Source organism: Rhinoderma darwinii, unplaced genomic scaffold (genome assembly GCF_050947455.1).
Source record: "Rhinoderma darwinii isolate aRhiDar2 unplaced genomic scaffold, aRhiDar2.hap1 Scaffold_103, whole genome shotgun sequence".
NCBI lineage: Eukaryota > Metazoa > Chordata > Amphibia > Anura > Rhinodermatidae > Rhinoderma > Rhinoderma darwinii.
Genome location: NW_027461912.1, coordinates 1908319 through 1929844, shown reverse-complemented (window position 1 = coordinate 1929844; position 21526 = coordinate 1908319).

The window sequence follows — 21526 nt, the reverse complement described above, 5'->3', positions numbered from 1 at the left end:
TGCAGAATATGGAGCGGGCGCAGCACGTGAGCCCGCTCCATATATAACCCCACGACATGCTATTAACGGGGTATAGAGAAAAGACCACGGCGCCACATAGCGTAACTCAGTAGGGTAAACTGATGGAGGAAAACAATATCATGCTCACCAAATAGCTTTAGGATAAAAGCGGGTAAACCACGAGTGCTGCTGCCAGATCCAAACCGGTTGCCGAGGGAAACCGCTGATTTGATAGTAGGTTGGTAGAGAGAAAAAAGCGGATCTATCACGGCGCTGCTAGGTGGTGCAAGACGATGGAGAAACAAGTAGTCTCTGGTAATATTTGCTGAAGGTTTTATTGCAGTAGCAACGCGTTTCGACACCGGACTGGCGTCTTCATCAGGCATAAAATTGTTTAAAACAGGACAGTATATATACACACCACTGAGTGGTGATTGGCCCAATTCAGATGAGGCAGAGGTTGACATAAAAAAAACCGCCAAAACACATTGGGGGTCAAAGTTCAAAAAAAATAAGAATACAAATAAAATTGAGCAAATAACAAAGAAAACAATATGCACTGAGGTTTAGGTGATAAACATAAAGGATACTGGAAAAACAAATATTTAAAATATATAACAGAGGATAAATCGAAAAGGAAAGCGTGTCACATCTGGATTATGGGACTAATGGGAGATCGGTTTTTTATTAAAAAATAATAAATAAATATGAGAAAGTATCTAAAACAGTGGTAGGACGCCAGGGATGGTTGTTTATTTTTATTTTTTACTTTTTACTTTTTTACTCCTCTCGTGATAGTTTGTCAGTTTCAGTTTTTTATTGTTTAAAACGTTGTCAAGGAGACCATGTAAACTACGGTGGCCGGTGGGGACCAAAGTTGGAACGCATGAGGTGGAACGCATGGGGTGGAACGCACGATGGCCCGCACAATGACCCGCATAATCCGGCTGGTTCGTGTGGACGACATAGGAGAAAAACGAAAGGCTTCTGCTGGGGGTAACTAGGTAAGGAGATTGAATCATACTGTAGTAAGACATTAATATGTATGTACATGGGGGATGTTATTTTGTCCGGGTTTTGTATATCGGGACATGGTTACTAGTAGTATTTCAGGCAAGTAAGCTATAGGAACGTAGGGGCTAGAGGCTATTGGTATGGTTAATCCAAGCTTGATTCCGAAATGTCATTTAAACCCCTTGGATGTAGTGTGTCCATTTTGAAAATCCAATAATTTTCCCGTTGTTTTAATTTATTGAACCTATTTGGGACATCTGGATGGATATGTTCTATAGGAGTGATGCTGATTAAGTTAAATTGGCATTTATGTATCTGGGCAAAATGCCGAGACACACTATGTTTTATGAAACCTGTGTTAACGTTGAACCGGTGGTTATTAACCCGGGTTCTCAGGCATTGGGTGGTTCTACCAATATATTGTAGTTGGCATGGGCATTCGATAAGATAAATCACGTATGAACTCCCACAATTAAGGAATGTTCTGATAGGAAAAGATTCATTGGTTACCGTGGATATATATGTGTGTTTTTTATTACAGATGATGTTGCAACATAGGCAACGGGAATGACCGCATTTATAGGATCCTTTCAGACCGGACAGAAAATGTGTGTTGGATGACAATTGTTTTTTGATTCTACTGGGGGCTAGAATATTTTTTAGGTTTAGAGACCGCCTAAAGGTGATGTTAGGTTTAACTGGGATCAGGTCTTTTAGAAAGGGGTCGCTCCTGATAATGTGCCAATGTTTGCCCAAAATTGCCCTAATAATTCTGTTTCCTTTATTAAACGTGGTAATGAAATTGTTTTTGAAATTATTAACAGGTATTGTTTTTTTGAGGGACGGATTTAGGCAGGAGTATTGTGTTAATTCAGTGGCTTTTGTTCTTGCGCCTTCTATTAATTTTGGGGGAAAGTGTTTGTCGATAAACCGTTTTTCTAGAACATTACATTCCTTTTGATAAATTTTCTCTGTACTGCAGTTTTTCCTGATCCTCCTAAACTGTCCAAAAGGTATGTTTAGGAGCCACGGGCGATAATGGGCGCTTCTGAAATCAATGTAGCTGTTAACATCAACCTGTTTAAAATGGGTTTGTGTGATGAATTGGTTGTTAACTTTATCGTGGCTGAGGGTAAGATCAAGAAAGTCAATGGAAACAGGGGAAAATGTGTATGTGAAGGTTAGTTCGAAAATGTTACTGTTGAGGTTTTCAATGAATTGGGAAGCTTCTTCGTTGCTTCCTTTCCAGACTATGAACAAGTCGTCTATATACCGCCTGTAGAGTAATATGTTATTCTTGAACCGATGTGAGCTATGGATATATGTATTTTCGAAGGCACCCATGTAGAGGTTTGCATAAGCTGGTGCAAACCGGGTGCCCATGGCACATCCTTTTACTTGATTGTAAAATTTATTATTAAAACTGAACGTATTATGGTATAGAATGAATCTAATACAGTTGATAATAAATTGGACTTGTGATTCAGGGATTGTAGTGTTGGATGATAAGAAAGATTCTGTTATTTCAATGCCTTTATTATGTGGTATGTTGCTGTACAGTGAGGTGACGTCGGCTGTCAAAAAAACTGATTTGGGATGTGAGAGGATCAAAGTTGAGGTTATTCAGGTCTCTGATTAATTGCGCTGAGTCTTTGAGGTATGATGGTAGATTGAGTACTAGTGGTTGCAGGTGAAGGTCGACGAAATGGGACAAGTTACTGGTGAGAGAGCCAATTCCGGATATAATCGGGCGTCCTGGGGGGTTAGTAAGTGACTTATGAATTTTGGGTAAGTGATAAATGAAAGGCATGTTCGGAAAAGGGACGGACAGAAAAGCTTTCTCTTTTTTAGTGAGGAGACCATCAGTGTCGGCATTATCTATGAGGTTTTTGTATTCAGATATGTGCGTGGATAATGGATTAGAGGTAAGTGTATGATAGAAGGACGTGTCACTTAGAATTCTTGTAGTTTCGTGGAGATATTTTGTTTTATCTTGGATTACTATGCCTCCTCCCTTATCTGCCGGACGGATGACAATGTCGGCATTTTTTTGGAGAGTTTTCAGTGCTTTCCTTTCATTTGGGGTTAAATTGTCAGGGTGGTGTGTTGGTGTTTCAATTGATCTAAAGTCATTATTGACAAGGGTGGAGAAAGTTTCCAAAAGGGGACCCTGGTGATGAGTTGGATAAAATGTTGACTTAGGGTGAACGTCTACTGGGATAGCGTTGGTAACGGAATTATTTAGGGGTTGTTCAGGAACAACAACAGGAGTGGAAATATGTTTAGCCATAGCAAAATGTCTTGTCAATGTTAATTTACGTATGAATCTGTTGAGGTCCATGAATAGTTCAAAGGAATCGATTGATGATGTTGGGCAAAATGAAAGGCCTTTACTTAGTAAACTGTGTTCATGAGAATTCAAAGTATAAGAAGATATGTTGAATATTTTTGTTATTCCTGGTGGGGGACAAGGTTCCTCTTTTTCCTGAGGGAAGGTTTGTTTATTTCTGTTTCTATTTTTTCCTCCTCTCCGTCCTCTAGGTCTGTAGCCAACTTTCTTTTGGTGGAGATTTTGTGTAGCATGGAGAATAGGTTGGTGATAGTTTGTGCTTTCGGGCTTCTGATGAATGGCATTAGTGATTCCTCGCTCATGATTGTGGGAGTAAGAGGGGGGCCGACTAGCTGTGAGGGAAGACCTAAAAAAGATGTTGCAGTATATGTGTAGTCAAGGGCAGAGGTGGCTAGGTCTGTCTCAGTAAACGTGGTGGTATGCCTATGAGCGGGATCTGAATTACCTGGAGGCTGATGAAACAAGACGGCGGGTGAACCTGGATTAGGGGACTGGGGAGAATTGTGAGTGGATAATTGTAATAGGGATGAATTACTGTCGTCAATTGTACCATTGAGGGAGAATGTAGGGGAGTTGCTGGTGGGGGGCAATTCCATTGGTTCAGTGGTGGAAATGAGTCTGGAGAGATGAAGGTCTAGATCAGAGGATTTAAATGCGTTAATGGGTATCTGCGTTATGACACCTTTTGGACGGGAAATATTAGCTACAGTGTTGGGAATAGTACTCTTGGTCAAATTGTTGGGGACGTCAATCAAAGGATGTTTACATTCCCCACCGGTATCACGAATATTCAATTGGGGGGTTGTCCCAATGTTGGTTGATCTAGTTTTGGAACTATTCCTAAAGGATCTGCTATAGGTGAAACTTTTCTCTCGAGGGGTAATAGAATTGGTCTGAATGAATTTATTCCCTTTCGGAAAATTGTTAGACTCGGGCATGGTGGGGTTTGTCTGAACGCTAGAGAGGGAAGCAGGTCTCCATTCACCGGATGGGTTACGACTGTAGTCGGTACGGTCCCTCAGTAATTTTTTCGCTTTCTTAGAAATGAGTTCTTTCTCAAATGTAGTTAGCCTATTAATAGTGGATTTCTCTAGTTTGTAGAAATCGCAATGGTCTTCAAAGCATAGTAGTTGTTCTTTGATCGACGTAATTTCGGAGCTATATTTAATGCTGAGTGAGGTCCGTTTGTTATGTAGCCTTTCTAAATAGCCTGAATGGCATGAGACAGTGAAATTATTCCAGTCAGTGCTGAAAATAGTGTCGTCAGGATAAGGGTTAGAAGTCAGGATCCTCAGACCTCTAGGTGCAATGTTTTCAGAAATATACAACAATAAAAATCGGCAGTCAATGCTCTGTAGAGCTTCTTTTTTCAAGACATCTTCTAGGGATAGATAGAGGTCAATCATTCTCTGGGTTTCTACCGCAGAAGGGTTCGTACTCACTATGTGAGAAGGTCCAGGAAGAGCATCGTTTCCAATGGATTCCAAAATAAGCCGTTCACGTAGTGAATTCCTGTTGGTGACGAAATCCAGCATAGTTCTTGGAGGAATCAGGTGTTTAGATGAGTAAACGAGTAGTAGTAAAGATGATACTATAGATGAAGTCCTGGTCGCTCTCAAAAGTTTATGCGGCTGCCAGTGCAGGAGGGAAATCCAACAACCAGTGGGAGGGATGGTGATCTCGCCCAGGTAGAGGTGCTCCTGTAATCGGGATGTCAGCTACGGAGGGAGCCGATAGAAACCGATCTAAGTGCGGGGTATAGAGAAAAGACCACGGCGCCACATAGCGTAACTCAGTAGGGTAAACTGATGGAGGAAAACAATATCATGCTCACCAAATAGCTTTAGGATAAAAGCGGGTAAACCACGAGTGCTGCTGCCAGATCCAAACCGGTTGCCGAGGGAAACCGCTGATTTGATAGTAGGTTGGTAGAGAGAAAAAAGCGGATCTATCACGGCGCTGCTAGGTGGTGCAAGACGATGGAGAAACAAGTAGTCTCTGGTAATATTTGCTGAAGGTTTTATTGCAGTAGCAACGCGTTTCGACACCGGACTGGCGTCTTCATCAGGCATAAAATTGTTTAAAACAGGACAGTATATATACACACCACTGAGTGGTGATTGGCCCAATTCAGATGAGGCAGAGGTTGACATAAAAAAAACCGCCAAAACACATTGGGGGTCAAAGTTCAAAAAAAATAAGAATACAAATAAAATTGAGCAAATAACAAAGAAAACAATATGCACTGAGGTTTAGGTGATAAACATAAAGGATACTGGAAAAACAAATATTTAAAATATATAACAGAGGATAAATTGAAAAGGAAAGCGTGTCACATCTGGATTATGGGACTAATGGGAGATCGGTTTTTTATTAAAAAATAATAAATAAATATGAGAAAGTATCTAAAACAGTGGTAGGACGCCAGGGATGGTTGTTTATTTTTATTTTTTACTTTTTACTTTTTTACTCCTCTCGTGATAGTTTGTCAGTTTCAGTTTTTTATTGTTTAAAACGTTGTCAAGGAGACCATGTAAACTACGGTGGCGCAAGAACAAAAGCCACTGAATTAACACAATACTCCTGCCTAAATCCGTCCCTCAAAAAAACAATACCTGTTAATAATTTCAAAAACAATTTCATTACCACGTTTAATAAAGGAAACAGAATTATTAGGGCAATTTTGGGCAAACATTGGCACATTATCAGGAGCGACCCCTTTCTAAAAGACCTGATCCCAGTTAAACCTAACATCACCTTTAGGCGGTCTCTAAACCTAAAAAATATTCTAGCCCCCAGTAGAATCAAAAAACAATTGTCATCCAACACACATTTTCTGTCCGGTCTGAAAGGATCCTATAAATGCGGTCATTCCCGTTGCCTATGTTGCAACATCATCTGTAATAAAAAACACACATATACATCCACGGTAACCAATGAATCTTTTCCTATCAGAACATTCCTTAATTGTGGGAGTTCATACGTGATTTATCTTATCGAATGCCCATGCCAACTACAATATATTGGTAGAACCACCCAATGCCTGAGAACCCGGGTTAATAACCACCGGTTCAACGTTAACACAGGTTTCATAAAACATAGTGTGTCTCGGCATTTTGCCCAGATACATAAATGCCAATTTAACTTAATCAGCATCACTCCTATAGAACATATCCATCCAGATGTCCCAAATAGGTTCAATAAATTAAAACAACGGGAAAATTATTGGATTTTCAAAATGGACACACTACATCCAAGGGGTTTAAATGACATTTCGGAATCAAGCTTGGATTAACCATACCAATAGCCTCTAGCCCCTACGTTCCTATAGCTTACTTGCCTGAAATACTACTAGTAACCATGTCCCGATATACAAAACCCGGACAAAATAACATCCCCCATGTACATACATATTAATGTCTTACTACAGTATGATTCAATCTCCTTACCTAGTTACCCCCAGCAGAAGCCTTTCGTTTTTCTCCTATGTCGTCCACACGAACCAGCCGGATTATGCGGGTCATTGTGCGGGCCATCGTGCGTTCCACCCCATGCGTTCCACCTCATGCGTTCCAACTTTGGTCCCCACCGGCCACCGTAGTTTACATGGTCTCCTTGACAACGTTTTAAACAATAAAAAACTGAAACTGACAAACTATCACGAGAGGAGTAAAAAAGTAAAAAGTAAAAAATAAAAATAAACAACCATCCCTGGCGTCCTACCACTGTTTTAGATACTTTCTCATATTTATTTATTATTTTTTAATAAAAAACCGATCTCCCATTAGTCCCATAATCCAGATGTGACACGCTTTCCTTTTCGATTTATCCTCTGTTATATATTTTAAATATTTGTTTTTCCAGTATCCTTTATGTTTATCACCTAAACCTCAGTGCATATTGTTTTCTTTGTTATTTGCTCAATTTTATTTGTATTCTTATTTTTTTTGAACTTTGACCCCCAATGTGTTTTGGCGGTTTTTTTTATGTCAACCTCTGCCTCATCTGAATTGGGCCAATCACCACTCAGTGGTGTGTATATATACTGTCCTGTTTTAAACAATTTTATGCCTGATGAAGACGCCAGTCCGGTGTCGAAACGCGTTGCTACTGCAATAAAACCTTCAGCAAATATTACCAGAGACTACTTGTTTCTCCATCGTCTTGCACCACCTAGCAGCGCCGTGATAGATCCGCTTTTTTCTCTCTACCAACCTACTAATAGACATGCTATTAAGTCATGGTGCGCGAAGGCGTTAATGCGCAGCGGATGGTGCAAAGTGAAAATTAAAATTTTCCACTGATATGCCATTTTAAGGCACAATATGTTGTGCCCAGTTTGTGCCACTGAAGACAAATACCTCATACAATGTTGAGCGGGTTCTCCCAGATATAAAATATCATATATGTGGACGTAAGCTGGTGCTTGGGCACGCTGTGGGGCTTAGAAGGGAGGGAGCGCCATTTGGCTTTTGGAGCGCAGAGTTTGCTTGGTAACTGTTCTGTTTGGGGTTTTGCTTTTATTTCAGTTTATGATGTGGGGGTATGTGTGAATTGGGCAGAGTACATCAGGACATAATAAGAGGGTATAATAATTCGGTAAATAAATAATAATCCGCAGATATGTGGCCAATGTCGCACTGATAAATGGCGCCTGATCTTATCAGCTTTTGGACACTATATAATTTCTGTCGCTATATTCTGAGAGCCAGAACTTTTTTTCTTTTTTCTTCACCGGAGCCGTGCGAGGACTTATTTGTTGCGGGACAATCTGTAGTTTTCATTGGTACCATTTTAGGGTACATGTGATTTTTTTATCACTTTTTATTAGATTTTTTTTGGCAAGCAAAGTGACAAATAAAACAATTCTGACAATGTTTTTTGTCTTTTTTTTTTTACACTTTTCACCGTGCGCTATAAATGACATTTTACTTTATTCTGCAGGTCGATACGATTACCGCGATACCAGATGTATATAGTTTTTTTATGTTTTGTGGCATTTGCGCAATAAAATCACTCTTCGATTAAATTATTTATTTTTTGTGTCACCATATTCTGAGAGGCATAACTTTTTTATTTTTCAGTCAAAAAAGCTGTGTAAGGGCTGGTTTTTTGCGGGACGGGTTGTCGTTTTTATTGGTACTATTTTAGGGTACATGCGACTTTTTGATCACTTTTTATTCTATATTTTTGGAGGGTTGATGACCAAAAAAAATAGTGATTCTGACATTGTTTTTTAATTATTTTTTTTTGCGCTGTTCACCGTGCAGGAAAAATAATGTTATAGTTTTATAGTTTTGGTCGTTATGAACGCGGTGATAGCAAATATGTGTACTTTTTTTAACATTTTCATTTTTTCCCTATAATAAAAGACTTATTATAGGGAAAAAAAGCATTTTTTGTTTTTGTAACTTTTATAACTTGTTTTTACACTTTTATAAATTTTTTTATTACTTTTACCTTTTACTTGAAGACTGGCAGCACTGATCGCTGCTATAATACTTTACACTACCTATGTAGTGTAACGTATTATAAACTGTCAGTGTGACGCTGAGAGTCACACTGACAGGAAGCTTATGAGGACCGGCCTCCGGCTGGTTCTCATAGGCTGCTGTGCATGGCAGACCCGGGGGCCGTTGTATGGCCTCCGGTTCTGCCTTATAACCGACTGCAGCACCCGCAATCGGTCCCCGGGAAAGTTTGTTGTAGCAACAAACTTTCCAGTTTGTTGTAGTAACAAACTTTCCAGTTCGTTGCTACAACAAGCTTTCCCTGCGATCACATGACCGGGACCTGAACCAATTAGGTCCCGGTCATGACTCCGGGACCAGAGGCAAGGGTTAACAGCGCGATCCGGGTGTCAGCGCTACTCTGAGACACCCGCATCGCGCTTTTAACACCCACCGTGAATTCACGTCGGCACTGCACAGAGCCCAGCAAATGCCGACGTGAATATACAGTGGGCGGTCGGGAAGCGGTTAAAAACACATATATTCTTATGTATCAGGAAGATACTATCACACCTCTGCGGGTCTAGAACTCATGTCTAGCCTGAGTGTTATCAGTAATTAATATAAATATTAATTACCTGTCTTGTGATTCCTTTCTTGCTGCTGACAGGATTATATGTCACGTTCCTTCTTCTCACTGGGATCAGTCATCTGTAAAGAATCAAAGGTGTGATAATATGCTCCTGATACATGTTATAGACACTTATATGTATAACACACTAGGGCCATAATTATTTATCTCAGGTATAATGTACAAATAGAAAATAAAGAAAAAGACGACACTAAGGACCTGTTCACATCACCGCTGCTCTTCCGTTGAAGGATTCCGTCGGAGGTTTCCATCGGGTTAACACCTCAAAAATGAAACAAAATAACTTGCCCCCCCTTTCCTGTGCTGTATGGCAAAACCCCATTTTATGGTCAAAAGTAGCATAGCAAGTGTATTCTATTGTAAGGCCCCTTGGGTGCCTAGAATTATGGAGCTTATGGGTATATTGCTTATATAGTTTAAATTAATTGTTATTATCAATGTAATCTTAAATGGTTAACACAATTCTTTTTTCTGAGTTGTTATAAAGGCTTACCTGTGCCTAGTAGGCAACAGTTCTCCAAAAAAATTCAGGATTGTTACCACACAGGGTCCTCAGTGGTGGAGTGGATGCAACGGCGTGGAAATCCACTTATTAAGGGATGGCTGGAGTCTGGCAGCTGGTGTCCATTTTCCCAAAGCAAAGGAGCTGAAGAGCCCTTTCCAAAAACTTATGGACTGTTATTGTTGTCCCATGCTTTTTAGAGGGATGTGTTATCCTCTAAAAATAGTTCCTCCACAACCCCTTCCCTGCATGTGGCATGGCCGGAAGTTCCCGGCTTGCAGTAAAGTGGTCTGGGGATGTGGGACAGCGCTGGTGTAGAGGAAGGAGGAGTCAGTCCTTACATTGCACCCTCATCTAACTGGTCCATGAGGCAGGGTTCTGCTCTGCCCAAATCGGAAGCAGTAGGGGCATGGATGGCTCGAGGTGTGGTGGGAGGAGCAGTCCTGTGATTATAATGTACAGGCAGACTATGGAGGGCAGTCGGTAGCATCAGTGGTGAGACAGGTGTAGACTCCAAAGAGTGTTTATTGCCCCCTCCTTGTTGCTGGTGGGAGAGACCGTTGTCATAGGATACGGACGAAGACTGCCTCCTATTGCATCATTGGGATCTGCAGCTGACCACGGTCAAGAGACTGGGTGATGCCGGGATTCCTGTGAGTGGTGAGTCACCTTCATGTTTGGCTGCGTAGTCAAGCACAAATGTGTTGACGGATGAGCATTTGCTCTCTGTTTTAAAGGACAACTTGGGCTTGTTTGGATGGCAAAGGGTGGAGTATAAGCTCTGCCAGTAAAGCCAGTAGGTTAATACCCTGCCTGACTAGATGGTTTGTACAGATTAACCTTTTGTGTCTTATTATTCTGTGGTGTGGGTCCTCTGGGAATTTACCTGTCCACCAATATAGGGGACAAGATCCACAGACGAGAATTTGTGATATTGGTTTCAGTGGATCACGTAATGGTGGACAAAGAGCGTATTGTGGACAAGAAACTCCAAAGTGGTAAAGACCTGTACGATGCAACCTGTCATTTAAAACGAGATTACGCTTGCCTTGCTGTAAATATCACAGAGACGCTACATAAGTGTCAGGATTGTGAATAGACATGACGTCCTGGCTGGAGGTAATGTATATTGTTATAAGGTAATGTTATAGTGTGTTTATGTGGCTGCACATAGCGATATAGCTATATCGCTATGTGCTGTGTAAATGAATGGGGAGAAGTGTATAACGCTGATTGGTCACTGATTGGTCAGCGTCATACACTTCTCTCCACAACGCCCACTTGGTCAAAAAGTAAAACACACCAGTTGTCCATTAAGAAACTCATTAGCATGAAGCTAATAAAGGTCATAACTCTGTCAAAAATGATAGTTTTTCTAAATAAAAAACACTGCTGTAATCTACATTACAGCGCCGATCATATTATGTAGAAGATAGGCCACTTATAATGTGAGCCCAGAGCTAAGCAGAGCTGGGCAGAGGGCGGTCATGACGGGTCTGGGCCTGCAAGGGGTCATTTAGAGGGGTATTTTGGTTATAGGTTGGTGGGTGGGTTTGAATCAGGAATTGTGCTAGGGGGTTGTCAGCATTGGGGGTGGAGTTAATGGGATGTATATATTGTGGCATAAGCAGGGAAGCCATGTAATGGCTTGAAAAATGTTGTCAAGAATAGAGGTGTGCAGCCAGTGTCAGGGTAGCTGTTTCCTGGTCAGTTTTAGGGCCTAGAGTTATGGAGGGTTTAGAGCAGTTAATTGCTAGGGTTAGGGAGCAGGCAGCTGATAAGGGGCTGGAGTTGGTCCAGGAGCAGCTAGGGGTTGTAGCAGGCTCCCCGGCGGGGCGTCCCCCCAGGGCCCGGCGTTCACGGCCTCCTGAACGCTTGAGCCCCTCTGCTTCCCCGCCCCCCGGCGCAGACGGAGGAGTGTGACTCCCCCCTTACCTGTTTCCACGGTAGTGGTCCCTGGTGTGACAGATCCGGTGGCTGGCGACGGTGGCGTTGTTCCGGTGTCGGGGACTGGAACCATGGCGTTGTCGGGAGCGGCGGCAGCAGTGGAGACGCCTGGAGTGAGAGGCCGAGGTGCGGTTCGCCGGGTGTCCAGTCGGGGTCAGCACAGCACAGTCCGTGTGCCTGAGGAGCGAAGTGGAGATGGACGTCAAGGGAAGCGGTGGTGCAGCGGCGGGGAGCAGTCTCCCTCCTTTCCAGTGCAGTGGGCTCGTTCAGAGAGCCAGTCAGGAGTTTTTCTGTGGGGCCGGAGGCAAGCCAGGACTCTGCAGCTGTCATGATGAGTGCCTTCTGTGCTGCTAGAGCGCCATCTGCTGGGTCAGGGGCCAGTGTGCATAGTACACCCGTTAGCATGGGTGATTTGGCGCCAACTAGTGGCCGTTCGGAACATTGCAGTGTCGGTGGTAGGCTGGCGCCACCTGCTGTTCAGGAAAATTATTACATCGGTGGTGGCAGGTCTGCGCCACCTCCTGGCCATTTTCGTTATAGTAGCAGTAGTGGTAGGTCTGCACTGACTGCTGAATATGTACAAAATTTGCATCATCCAGCGCCTCCTGAGAGGGTGACGTTGGCCAGGTGGCAGGTGTTTTGTCTGTTTATTTGCCGTTCCAGGTGTCGTCAGGACGGGAGTCCGGTGTAGAAGCGGCCGATGCTTTTCAGCAGGCACTCGGGGTGCCTAGGATGCTCGGTCAGGAGACGGCTTCGGTGCGGCCCCGTTAGTGTCTGGCGACGGGCAGCCTTCTGGTGAGTCACAGCGTTTACACACCATACACGTGGGCAGTAATTTTAGTAATGAGAGTAGTCTAGTAGTCTAGTAGTCTAAAGACTCCACGGACGTATTGAAGCGTCTCGATGGCGTGACCATTGAGCAGGATATGTATTTAGTATCCTGCGATGTGGAATCACTATATACGTGTATCGATCATGAACTAGGGTTACGTGCTATCCAATATTTTTTGGATTCATGTGACCTTGATCATGAACTGGTTCGGTTTCTCATCATTCTAATGCGTTATGTCCTGGAGCACAATTACTTTGTGTTCAGAGACAAACACTATCTACAACTCCGTGGGACAGCAATGGGTGCCACGTGTGCACCTTCTTATGCTAATTTATTCTTAGGCTTCTGGGAACAAGAAACTGTACGAGAGGCCATGGATATGGTGTCTGGATGTGTTGTTGGCTGGATGCGCTTTATCGATGATATCCTTTTTATCTGGCAGGGCACACGAACAGAATTGGACATTTTCATATCCATCTTTAACAACAACACACAGAACATCAAACTAACGAACATAATTAGTCAAACAACCATGGACTTTCTAGACATCAAAATGACAGTACTTGATACAGGTAAGCTCAGCACTACCATTTTTCGGAAAGCAACCTCCGTTAATTCTCTTTTACATGCGTCATCTTTCCATCCCTCACATGTCATACGTGCAATCCCTACGGGCCAATTTTTGAGGGCAAGACGAGTATGTGACTCAGACTTCAATTTTGAGAGTGAATCACAATGTCTGAGGACTCGTTTTACACAACGTGGCTACCGAAAAAAACGATATAGATAAGGGTTATCAAAGGGCCTGCCATACTAACCAAAACAATTTACTCATTCAGCAAAAATGTAAGAATGAGGATAATGTAGTACGATTGATTACTCCATATAATACGCAATGGATGGAGATACGAAAAATTGTGACTCGTTTTTGGCCCATTTTGCTCACTGATCCTGATCTAAAGAAGCATTTACCGTTGAAGCCTCAACTTACAGCTAAAAAATGTAAAACTTTAGGAGATCATCTAGTCCGGAGCCATTACAGTGCCCCTAGTCCGAAGTCTTATTTATTTGGTTCCAAAGGACCAGCTTGGGGATCTTTTTCTTTTGGCCACTGCTCCATCTGCAATTTGATTGTCAAGACTGACACCTTTGCAGATTCAGAAAATAAAAAATGCTTTAAAATCGTACATTTTATAAATTGCAGTACCACTGGTGTGGTCTACATGGCTACATGTCCATGTGGTCTGTCGTATGTAGGCATGACCACAAGAGAATTGAAAATGAGAATTCAGGAACATGTGAGGGACATTAAAAAAACTGGAAGAATCGAGAGCAATAATTGGGATGAAATTGCGAAACTTAAATCTATCCCAAGACATTTCCGGGATTTTCATAACAATAGGTGGCAGGATTTAAGGGTACAGGGCATTGATAAGATTATCATCGGATCACGTGGAGGCGATACTTTCCGTAAATTGGAACGTATCGAATGCAAATGGATCACAAAACTTAAGACTAGTTCACCTTTGGGGCTTAATGAAAAAATGTCCTTTGCTTCCTTTCTATAAATTTCCTTTGGGTCTTATGGCATCATTAGTTTTTAACTTTATGTATAATCATTATGTCTGACGGGTTCGGTTCACCGGGGTTTTGCTGAGTACATTGCAACAATCCTTTAGTCTACGCAATTTTGTGTAATTGTTGTTATAAAAGTCTTTTTTGTAGTTGATGGCTTGTATTGACATAATTGTCTTATTGTGTCTTCTTATCCTCCTTTAGGGGTCTTGTTATATTGGCTTCACTATGCATGGGCTGAATAGAATATCAAGCGTCACACAACATGTGTCTTAGTATTCAAAATAATTTTTGCCAAATTCATTTATTTTTAGAATTATTCCGGTTTTGTCCATCACGGTTTGAGGATTTTTCAAGGGGTATTCACGTTATAAACATGACAAATATGTATGATATGCGTAGTACATATTATAGTAATTGTATTGATAAAGATTTGTCGTTTGACATATTATCTCTATATTTGTCTGGTATAATACATATATTTGCACATACATATTGTATTTATATATATATTTTTTTATCCATTTTAGTATAATATGTATTTATTCATGACAATTCATTTTCACATTCTATGGTATGTACACACTTATTTATATTTAAATATTATTTGACATCACATTTATATTTTTTTATTCAAAGTCTATTAAATTTATATAATTTTTTTTTTTTTTTTAATTTTTTTTTATTATTCACATTTATTTATCTACACTTATGTTTTTTTACATTGTGTTCACTACACTATATTACATTATAATATTTCATAATGATATTAAATTACTGTTGTAATATTGTATGCTTTTTTGATACCAATATAATAAAATGAATCGATTGTTCCCTTGGTGCATCTTATCACGTGTGTTTCACTTTATTTATAGTCCTTTTTCTTTCTTCACATCACTGAGCACGTTTGTTCACTTATTGCACTCATCTTATTTTGGTTTTTAGTATTACTAATGTATTTCCCCTTTTGAAATTGGTTTCATATCTAATATCATTTCATTTTATGTATTTAGATGTGTTCTCGTATTTATATATATATATTCTCTTATGAAATTATATCATGCTAAAATGCTAATCTATATCTATCTAATGACATGTTGTTATATGTGTAATAGCATAGGTATTACTATCGTTCCTAAACATCTGGGTCCATATTCAGTGACTACTTAATATACCAGTTCATTTCTGCTCACATTTCAAACGTTATTTGTATTAGATGGGTTTGTGGGATCGCTTTTGCCCACATCCAAAATGGCCACTTTAGCACGATTTGTCATAACGACATCTATAGCAAACATGACAAACGTCATGTATGACAGATGGGCTTGTGGGATCGTTTTTGCCCACATCCAAAATGGCCACTCTAGGACGATACGTCATAAGAGTGTGACCATACACTCTCTTCCCGGCGCTTATGCATTGATGCGCATGCGCAGTGGCGTCCGTGCGATCCATGGATAGGGAAATGATGGCGGTGAGCGTGACTGAGTGTCCAATGTCCAGGTATTTACATATGTATTTTATTGCTGATACTTTACACCTGGCCCAGCTGCCCACAATTAGGTATCTCCAATATTAGGGACTCCTCCTATTGCTTAGCATAAATAGAACATCAACTACTCTACCCGTTAGTACCCCTTGAAAAAGCTACTTGGATTCTATTTGGGAGGCTTATAGAACATATGGGGGAACTGCTTGGCTTAAATATGACGAGCAGTTTTGTCAGCGTATGGCGGTTCAGTCATCCCTGCGGTGGGATCATAAGGACATAAGCCTTTGGATGCGCCTTATGACTACACCAAAGGGGGCTGGTCAGGGGGGTCATGTTGAAGTCGCGGGTTTGCATAATCCCTTTCAGTCCTCACCCGGCGGGTCTAGATCAGCGGGTTCGTCTGGGAGTTTTTAAAAAAAAAAGGGGTCTGCTGACTCTACAACGAGAGCACCTGTAAATGGGGAACTAATTGTGTCTATAGACACGAATGTGCCGTATTCAAGTGTTTGAAGCGGGCACGAGGAGGCACGACGAAGCCAGGGGATGGTTCTGCTAAAGAGATTGAGTCCAGTGAACCTCGACGCTATGACGCCTTGGCTAAAGAGGTACCCCGACAATGAGAGAGCGCAGCTGTTATTGAACGGTTTTGGGGACGGATTTAGGATTCCGTTCTCCCCGGGGGTGGGTGTTTTGATGGCTAATAATCTGCGTTCGGTGCGGGATCATCCAGAAGTGGTACGAGACAAGTTGCGGAAGGAAGTTTTGTTGGATAGAATGTTAGGCCCCTTTTCTGATGTTCCTATTTCCAATTTGCGTGTCTCCCCGCTGGGGGTTGTCCCCAAGAAGGAGGCGGGCAAATTTCGGCTTATACATAATTTATCTTATCCGAAGGGTTCTTCGGTAAATAATGATATTGATGAGTCTTTGAGGCGGGTTTCCTATACGTCATTTGATGAGGCGGTTTGTTTAGTTAGGACGGCAGGGCAAGTGGCGCTTATGGCTAAGGTGGATGTGGAGTCTGCATTTCGCCTTTTGCCGGTGCACCCAGAATCCATGCACTTGCTGGGGTACTCGTTTGATGGCCTTTTTTATATTGATAGGTGCCTTCCTATGGGGTGCTCTATTTCTTGTGCCTATTTCGAAGTCTTCAGCACGTTTTTGGAGTGGGTGGTCCGTGAACGAGCCGGCTCTAAAGCAGTTATTCATTATTTGGATGACTTATTTTGTGTGGGCCCTGCGGCTCGGCCGTCGTGTGCAATATTGCTATGGGCAGTGATGGATGTTTTTGTTGACTTTGGGGTTCCGTTGGCGTTTAAAAAAACAGAAGGACCAACCACAACGATCTGTTTTTTGGGAATTGAAATTGATTCCCAGGCAATGGAATGTAGGTTGCCAGAGGCAAAACTTATTCATCTGCGGGCAACGGTGCAGGAGGCTCTGGTGAGAACAAAAATCACCCTGCGGCTCCTGCAATCTCTATTGGGGAAACTCAATTTTGCCTGTAGAATTATGCCCATGGGCCATGTTTTTTGTAGGCGCTTAGCACAAGCAACTGCTGGTGTTAGATGTCTCCACCATTTTATTCGCCTTGGCAAGGAGCATAAGGCGGATTTGAGGGTTTTGGATTCCTTTTTGTAGAATATAACGGCAGATCATTATGGATTGCAGAGGGAGTTTCGAATGTGGAGATGCAATTGTGTACTGATGCTTACGGTTCTATCGGTTTCGGGGCGTATTTTCAGGGAAAATGATGTGTTGGTACTTGGCCACTAGAGTGGAGGGAGTGTGGTTTGACGGGTAATCTTTGTTTTCTGGAGTTGTTTCCCATTCTTGTTGCGGTGGAAATTTGGAGACAGCTTTTGTCCAATCGGTCAGTGGTTTTTCACTACGATAACATGGCGGTCGTGTGCGCTATTAATAGTTTGTCCGCCAATTCCCCCCCGGTGATCACAGTGCTACGCCAGTTGGTCCTGCTGTGTTTGAGATGGAACATTCTATTTAGGGCTCATCATGTTCCTGGAGTTTCCAATGACATTGCAGATGCTTTATCTCGAATGCAGTGGGATAGTTTCCGTTGGCTAGCTCCAGAGGCAGAGAGGGATCCGGTTTCTTGCCCCGAGCACCTTTGGAGGGTGGTGTCGCTCGTCTGATATGGTGGGCGAAGCGTTCGCTGACCCCTGCTACGTGGGATGCTTATACCAAGATCTGGGTGAGATGGTTCCAGCTGGAGGATTCGTGGTGTAGTCAAGGGAGTCCTTTTAGTGCCTTAGAGGGGATGTTTTGTTTTTTGTTATCTCTTATGGAGAGTGGATCTTCAGCTTCCTCTGTTGTTAAGTCGGTAGCGGCAGTTTCCTTTTTCTATAAGTTAATTGGTTGTACGGATGTTACTAAGCATTTTTTGATACGGCGGGCTCTGCAGGGTTTTCAAAAAGGCCATGTCGGGTAGGATAAGCGTGGGCCCGTGTCTTTTGCAATGTTGGAGGGACTTTATTCTCAGTTGCACAAGATATCCCATTCAGATTATGAGAGGTTGTTGTTTCAATTGGCTTTCTCTTGGGCTTTCTATGGGGCTTTTAAGGTTGGCAAATTGGTTAGTCCCTCAAAACGGGTGCAGGGCGGTATTCAAGTAACCGATGTGTTTTTTTCGGGATAGTGTGTTGAGAATAATGTTGTATCATTCAAAAACTGACAGGAATGGAAAAGGTTTTGAGATTTGTTTGACTAAAATTCATGAGGGGGAATCGTGCCCAGTGTGGTGTTTTCTGCGTTTCATTGCTGTGTGTCCTCAGGATTTTTCCTCTTTGCTGGTGCATGTGGATGGTTCAGCGTTGTCCAGATATCAATTTATTGCTGTCTTTAAGAAATGCGTACAAGGGTTGGGCCTTTCACATCTGGATTACAGCTCTCATTCTTTTAGGATTGGAGCTGCTTACTGAGGCTTCTCGTTTTGGGCTCGACACTGCTTCAGTTAAGAGGATTGGCCGCTGGGAGTCCAGCCGCTTTCGTTCCTATATTAGGCTGCATTTGCTGGAATGTTGATTTCTTTATCTTGGGTTTATTTTGGGGGGGGGGGATGTCATTCTTGTTCTGTGTGACTAATTTTCTGTTGCTTTCAGGGTCTGCAAAATGTGTGGTTTGGCTTCTTGGCCATTCCTATATTTACTGGGCTGAAAGGCGTGCCCGTGTGCGTCCGAATGGTAGGTATTTGGGTATAGATCCGGATGACGTGGAGGTACACTGGTTCGGAGTTCGAGGCCTGACCAGGGATCAGGTAAGGACTTTGTTTCAGGATGCGGTTAGGTCCTGGGGTCTACCTGATATCTTGATAATTCATGCAGGGGGTAATGACATCGGGAGTTATCCCATGCGGAACAACATTAAGAGTGACTTCTTATGTTTTGTAGACACCCATCCTGGGCTTTTGATTATCTGGTCCAAAATTCTACAGCGGGTAAAATGGCACAATGCACAGTCAGTGTCAGCGCTGAATAGGACCAGAGTTAAGATTAATAAGACAGTGGCCAAGTTTGTTCGCCTAAATGGTGGGTTGGTAGTACGTCACCGACTATTGGAGGATCGGGGCGCGTACATTGGAAAGGATGGGGTTCACTTAACGGATGTGGGCCTGGATGTTTTTAATTTTGGCCTCCATGAAGGCCTGGAGTTGGGTTTTCAAGTGTGGCGGAGCATGAAAATTTAAGGAGTCAAGTTTTCATGCTGTGGCGGGTCCTTGGCAACACTATTTATGTTTTTATATATTGCTGTCTTTGACACAATATATTGGTTTTATTTTAAAGTTATGGATTTGGGCTTCTCTAAGGGGCGGACCCTGGGAAGCGTGGTGCTTTAGCATACCCGTGGTGACGCCACTGTAGCTTATATGGTCACGGCTAGTAGTTTAAGGGTATTGCTTTATTTATGTTTTGGAGGTTGTCAAGGACTTAGCCACATAATGTTAATATGTTAGTTATGTTTATGATATGTTTATACTTGTTTTTTATATATTCTCAGGTTCTGTAAAAGAAATCATCTAATAAAGCTGTGACATGCACCTTCCAATTTTAATTGTGTTGTTGTATATTTATTAGATAGGAGGGTGTTTGTGTGGCCCCTTGTCGCCCTTGTACCGTCATGTGGTGACAGAGCCTCTTTAAGGGTTCACGGTTATGGCTCATTTTTTTTGTCAGCGCTTCCTTGAAAAGGGCTCTGTACTCTTTGCATGCTTAGATAATATAGCATATTTAGTGCACACAAGCTGCATGGAGGTGCAGCTTGGTGGTGCTATGATGAGAAATTCAGGCGTTGTTTGTCATTATGTCCAGAGATTGGCTGGGCATCCAAGGCAATCAGTGTTTGGAATCAGCTCATCCTGTATTAGCGACATCCTCAATCCTCTCTAGAAGGAGTCATTTCCTCTGGATCGTATCCTTGGGCAGTGGCTAGAGTGCCCAAACAGGAGTCTCCACGCAGATGATTGCTGTGATAGAGACAGCATTGAATATAACAGGTGGAAGTTGCCTGGGGCCTCCCTACGATTGAGTTGCTGAGGCGGTGGGTGGAAGTTGCCTGGACCTCCCCATAAAAGCGATAAGGGATGTTGAAGGGTAAGAAAGAGGAAAATCCCCCATTTGACGTGGATCTTAGTACTGTATCAGTGAGGAGCCCAAGCTCCGTCCAAAGGTAGGCAAGCTGGTGAGCCACCATTGCCTGCATTGCCTGAAATTGTGGCCATTTTGTACAGATTTTAGCCTACTAAAAGGATTTGCATCAAATCTGGTATTCTTGTCATCATTTCATGACTAACCCTGCGAGCACTTAACTGATACCCGCTCCTAAACTTTTTGGCATAGTTGGCAGGATAGTCACAGCCCAGGAAAGATGGCATGCCATATGGAGTGCCCAAGGAGTGAGCAGAGGGCTCGGCAGGAAGGTTTACATGATGAATTTCACAGAGAGTATAGTCGTAGTTCCATTGGAGGGTAAGCTAGTGCCGGAGTTGCAGTCATGAGTACGCTCTTGCCAAGTGCACCTTTCCCTCAAGAAAGATGACTAGATCCAGCAAGAGGCTGTGGAGCCAGGAAAGGCTGCATTTCAGTAGCTGTAATGCGCCACAAGGAAGCGTTCAAGCGGGTAGAGAGGAGTCTCCCAGCAAGAGAAAGACAAGAGGCTGTGCATGAGACCAAGAAGGGAGTCCTGGGACCTTGAGTATGAGACTGCAATTGTTAAGTATGTGCCTCACCTGTGAGAGACTGTAACTACTAAGCTTTGAGCCTGAGGCCCAAGAAACTTTGAAGAGGGCCTGAACTGAGTCTAAGAGAGCCTTCAGAGACTGTCGGAGGAAGGCCCAATTTGTGTGAAAGGAATCTGTGTTTTTGTTTAAGTTATTTTAGTTGCTTATTTGTACTGGTGCCGGGAATGGCACCAAATAAGGCAAGGGGGCAATGAAAGGTATGGAAGGGAGTCTCCCCTATTCACGAGAAGAGCCGTATGGAGTAATGTAATGTGCTTACATGTTCTGAGCTGTGCAGATGCTCACGTCAGCAAAGCTCACTGCTATGTAACACTGTTCAGACAATGGTGGCTGACCCTGTTTATTGCAGGCACCGGGAAAACCGGCTCGGGCACTGTCTTTAATATTTACTTTAGTGTGCAAAAACAGTGTAGTAAGGGCAAGTAATCAGTGTCGGAACATTGAATAACTCACAAAGGGGC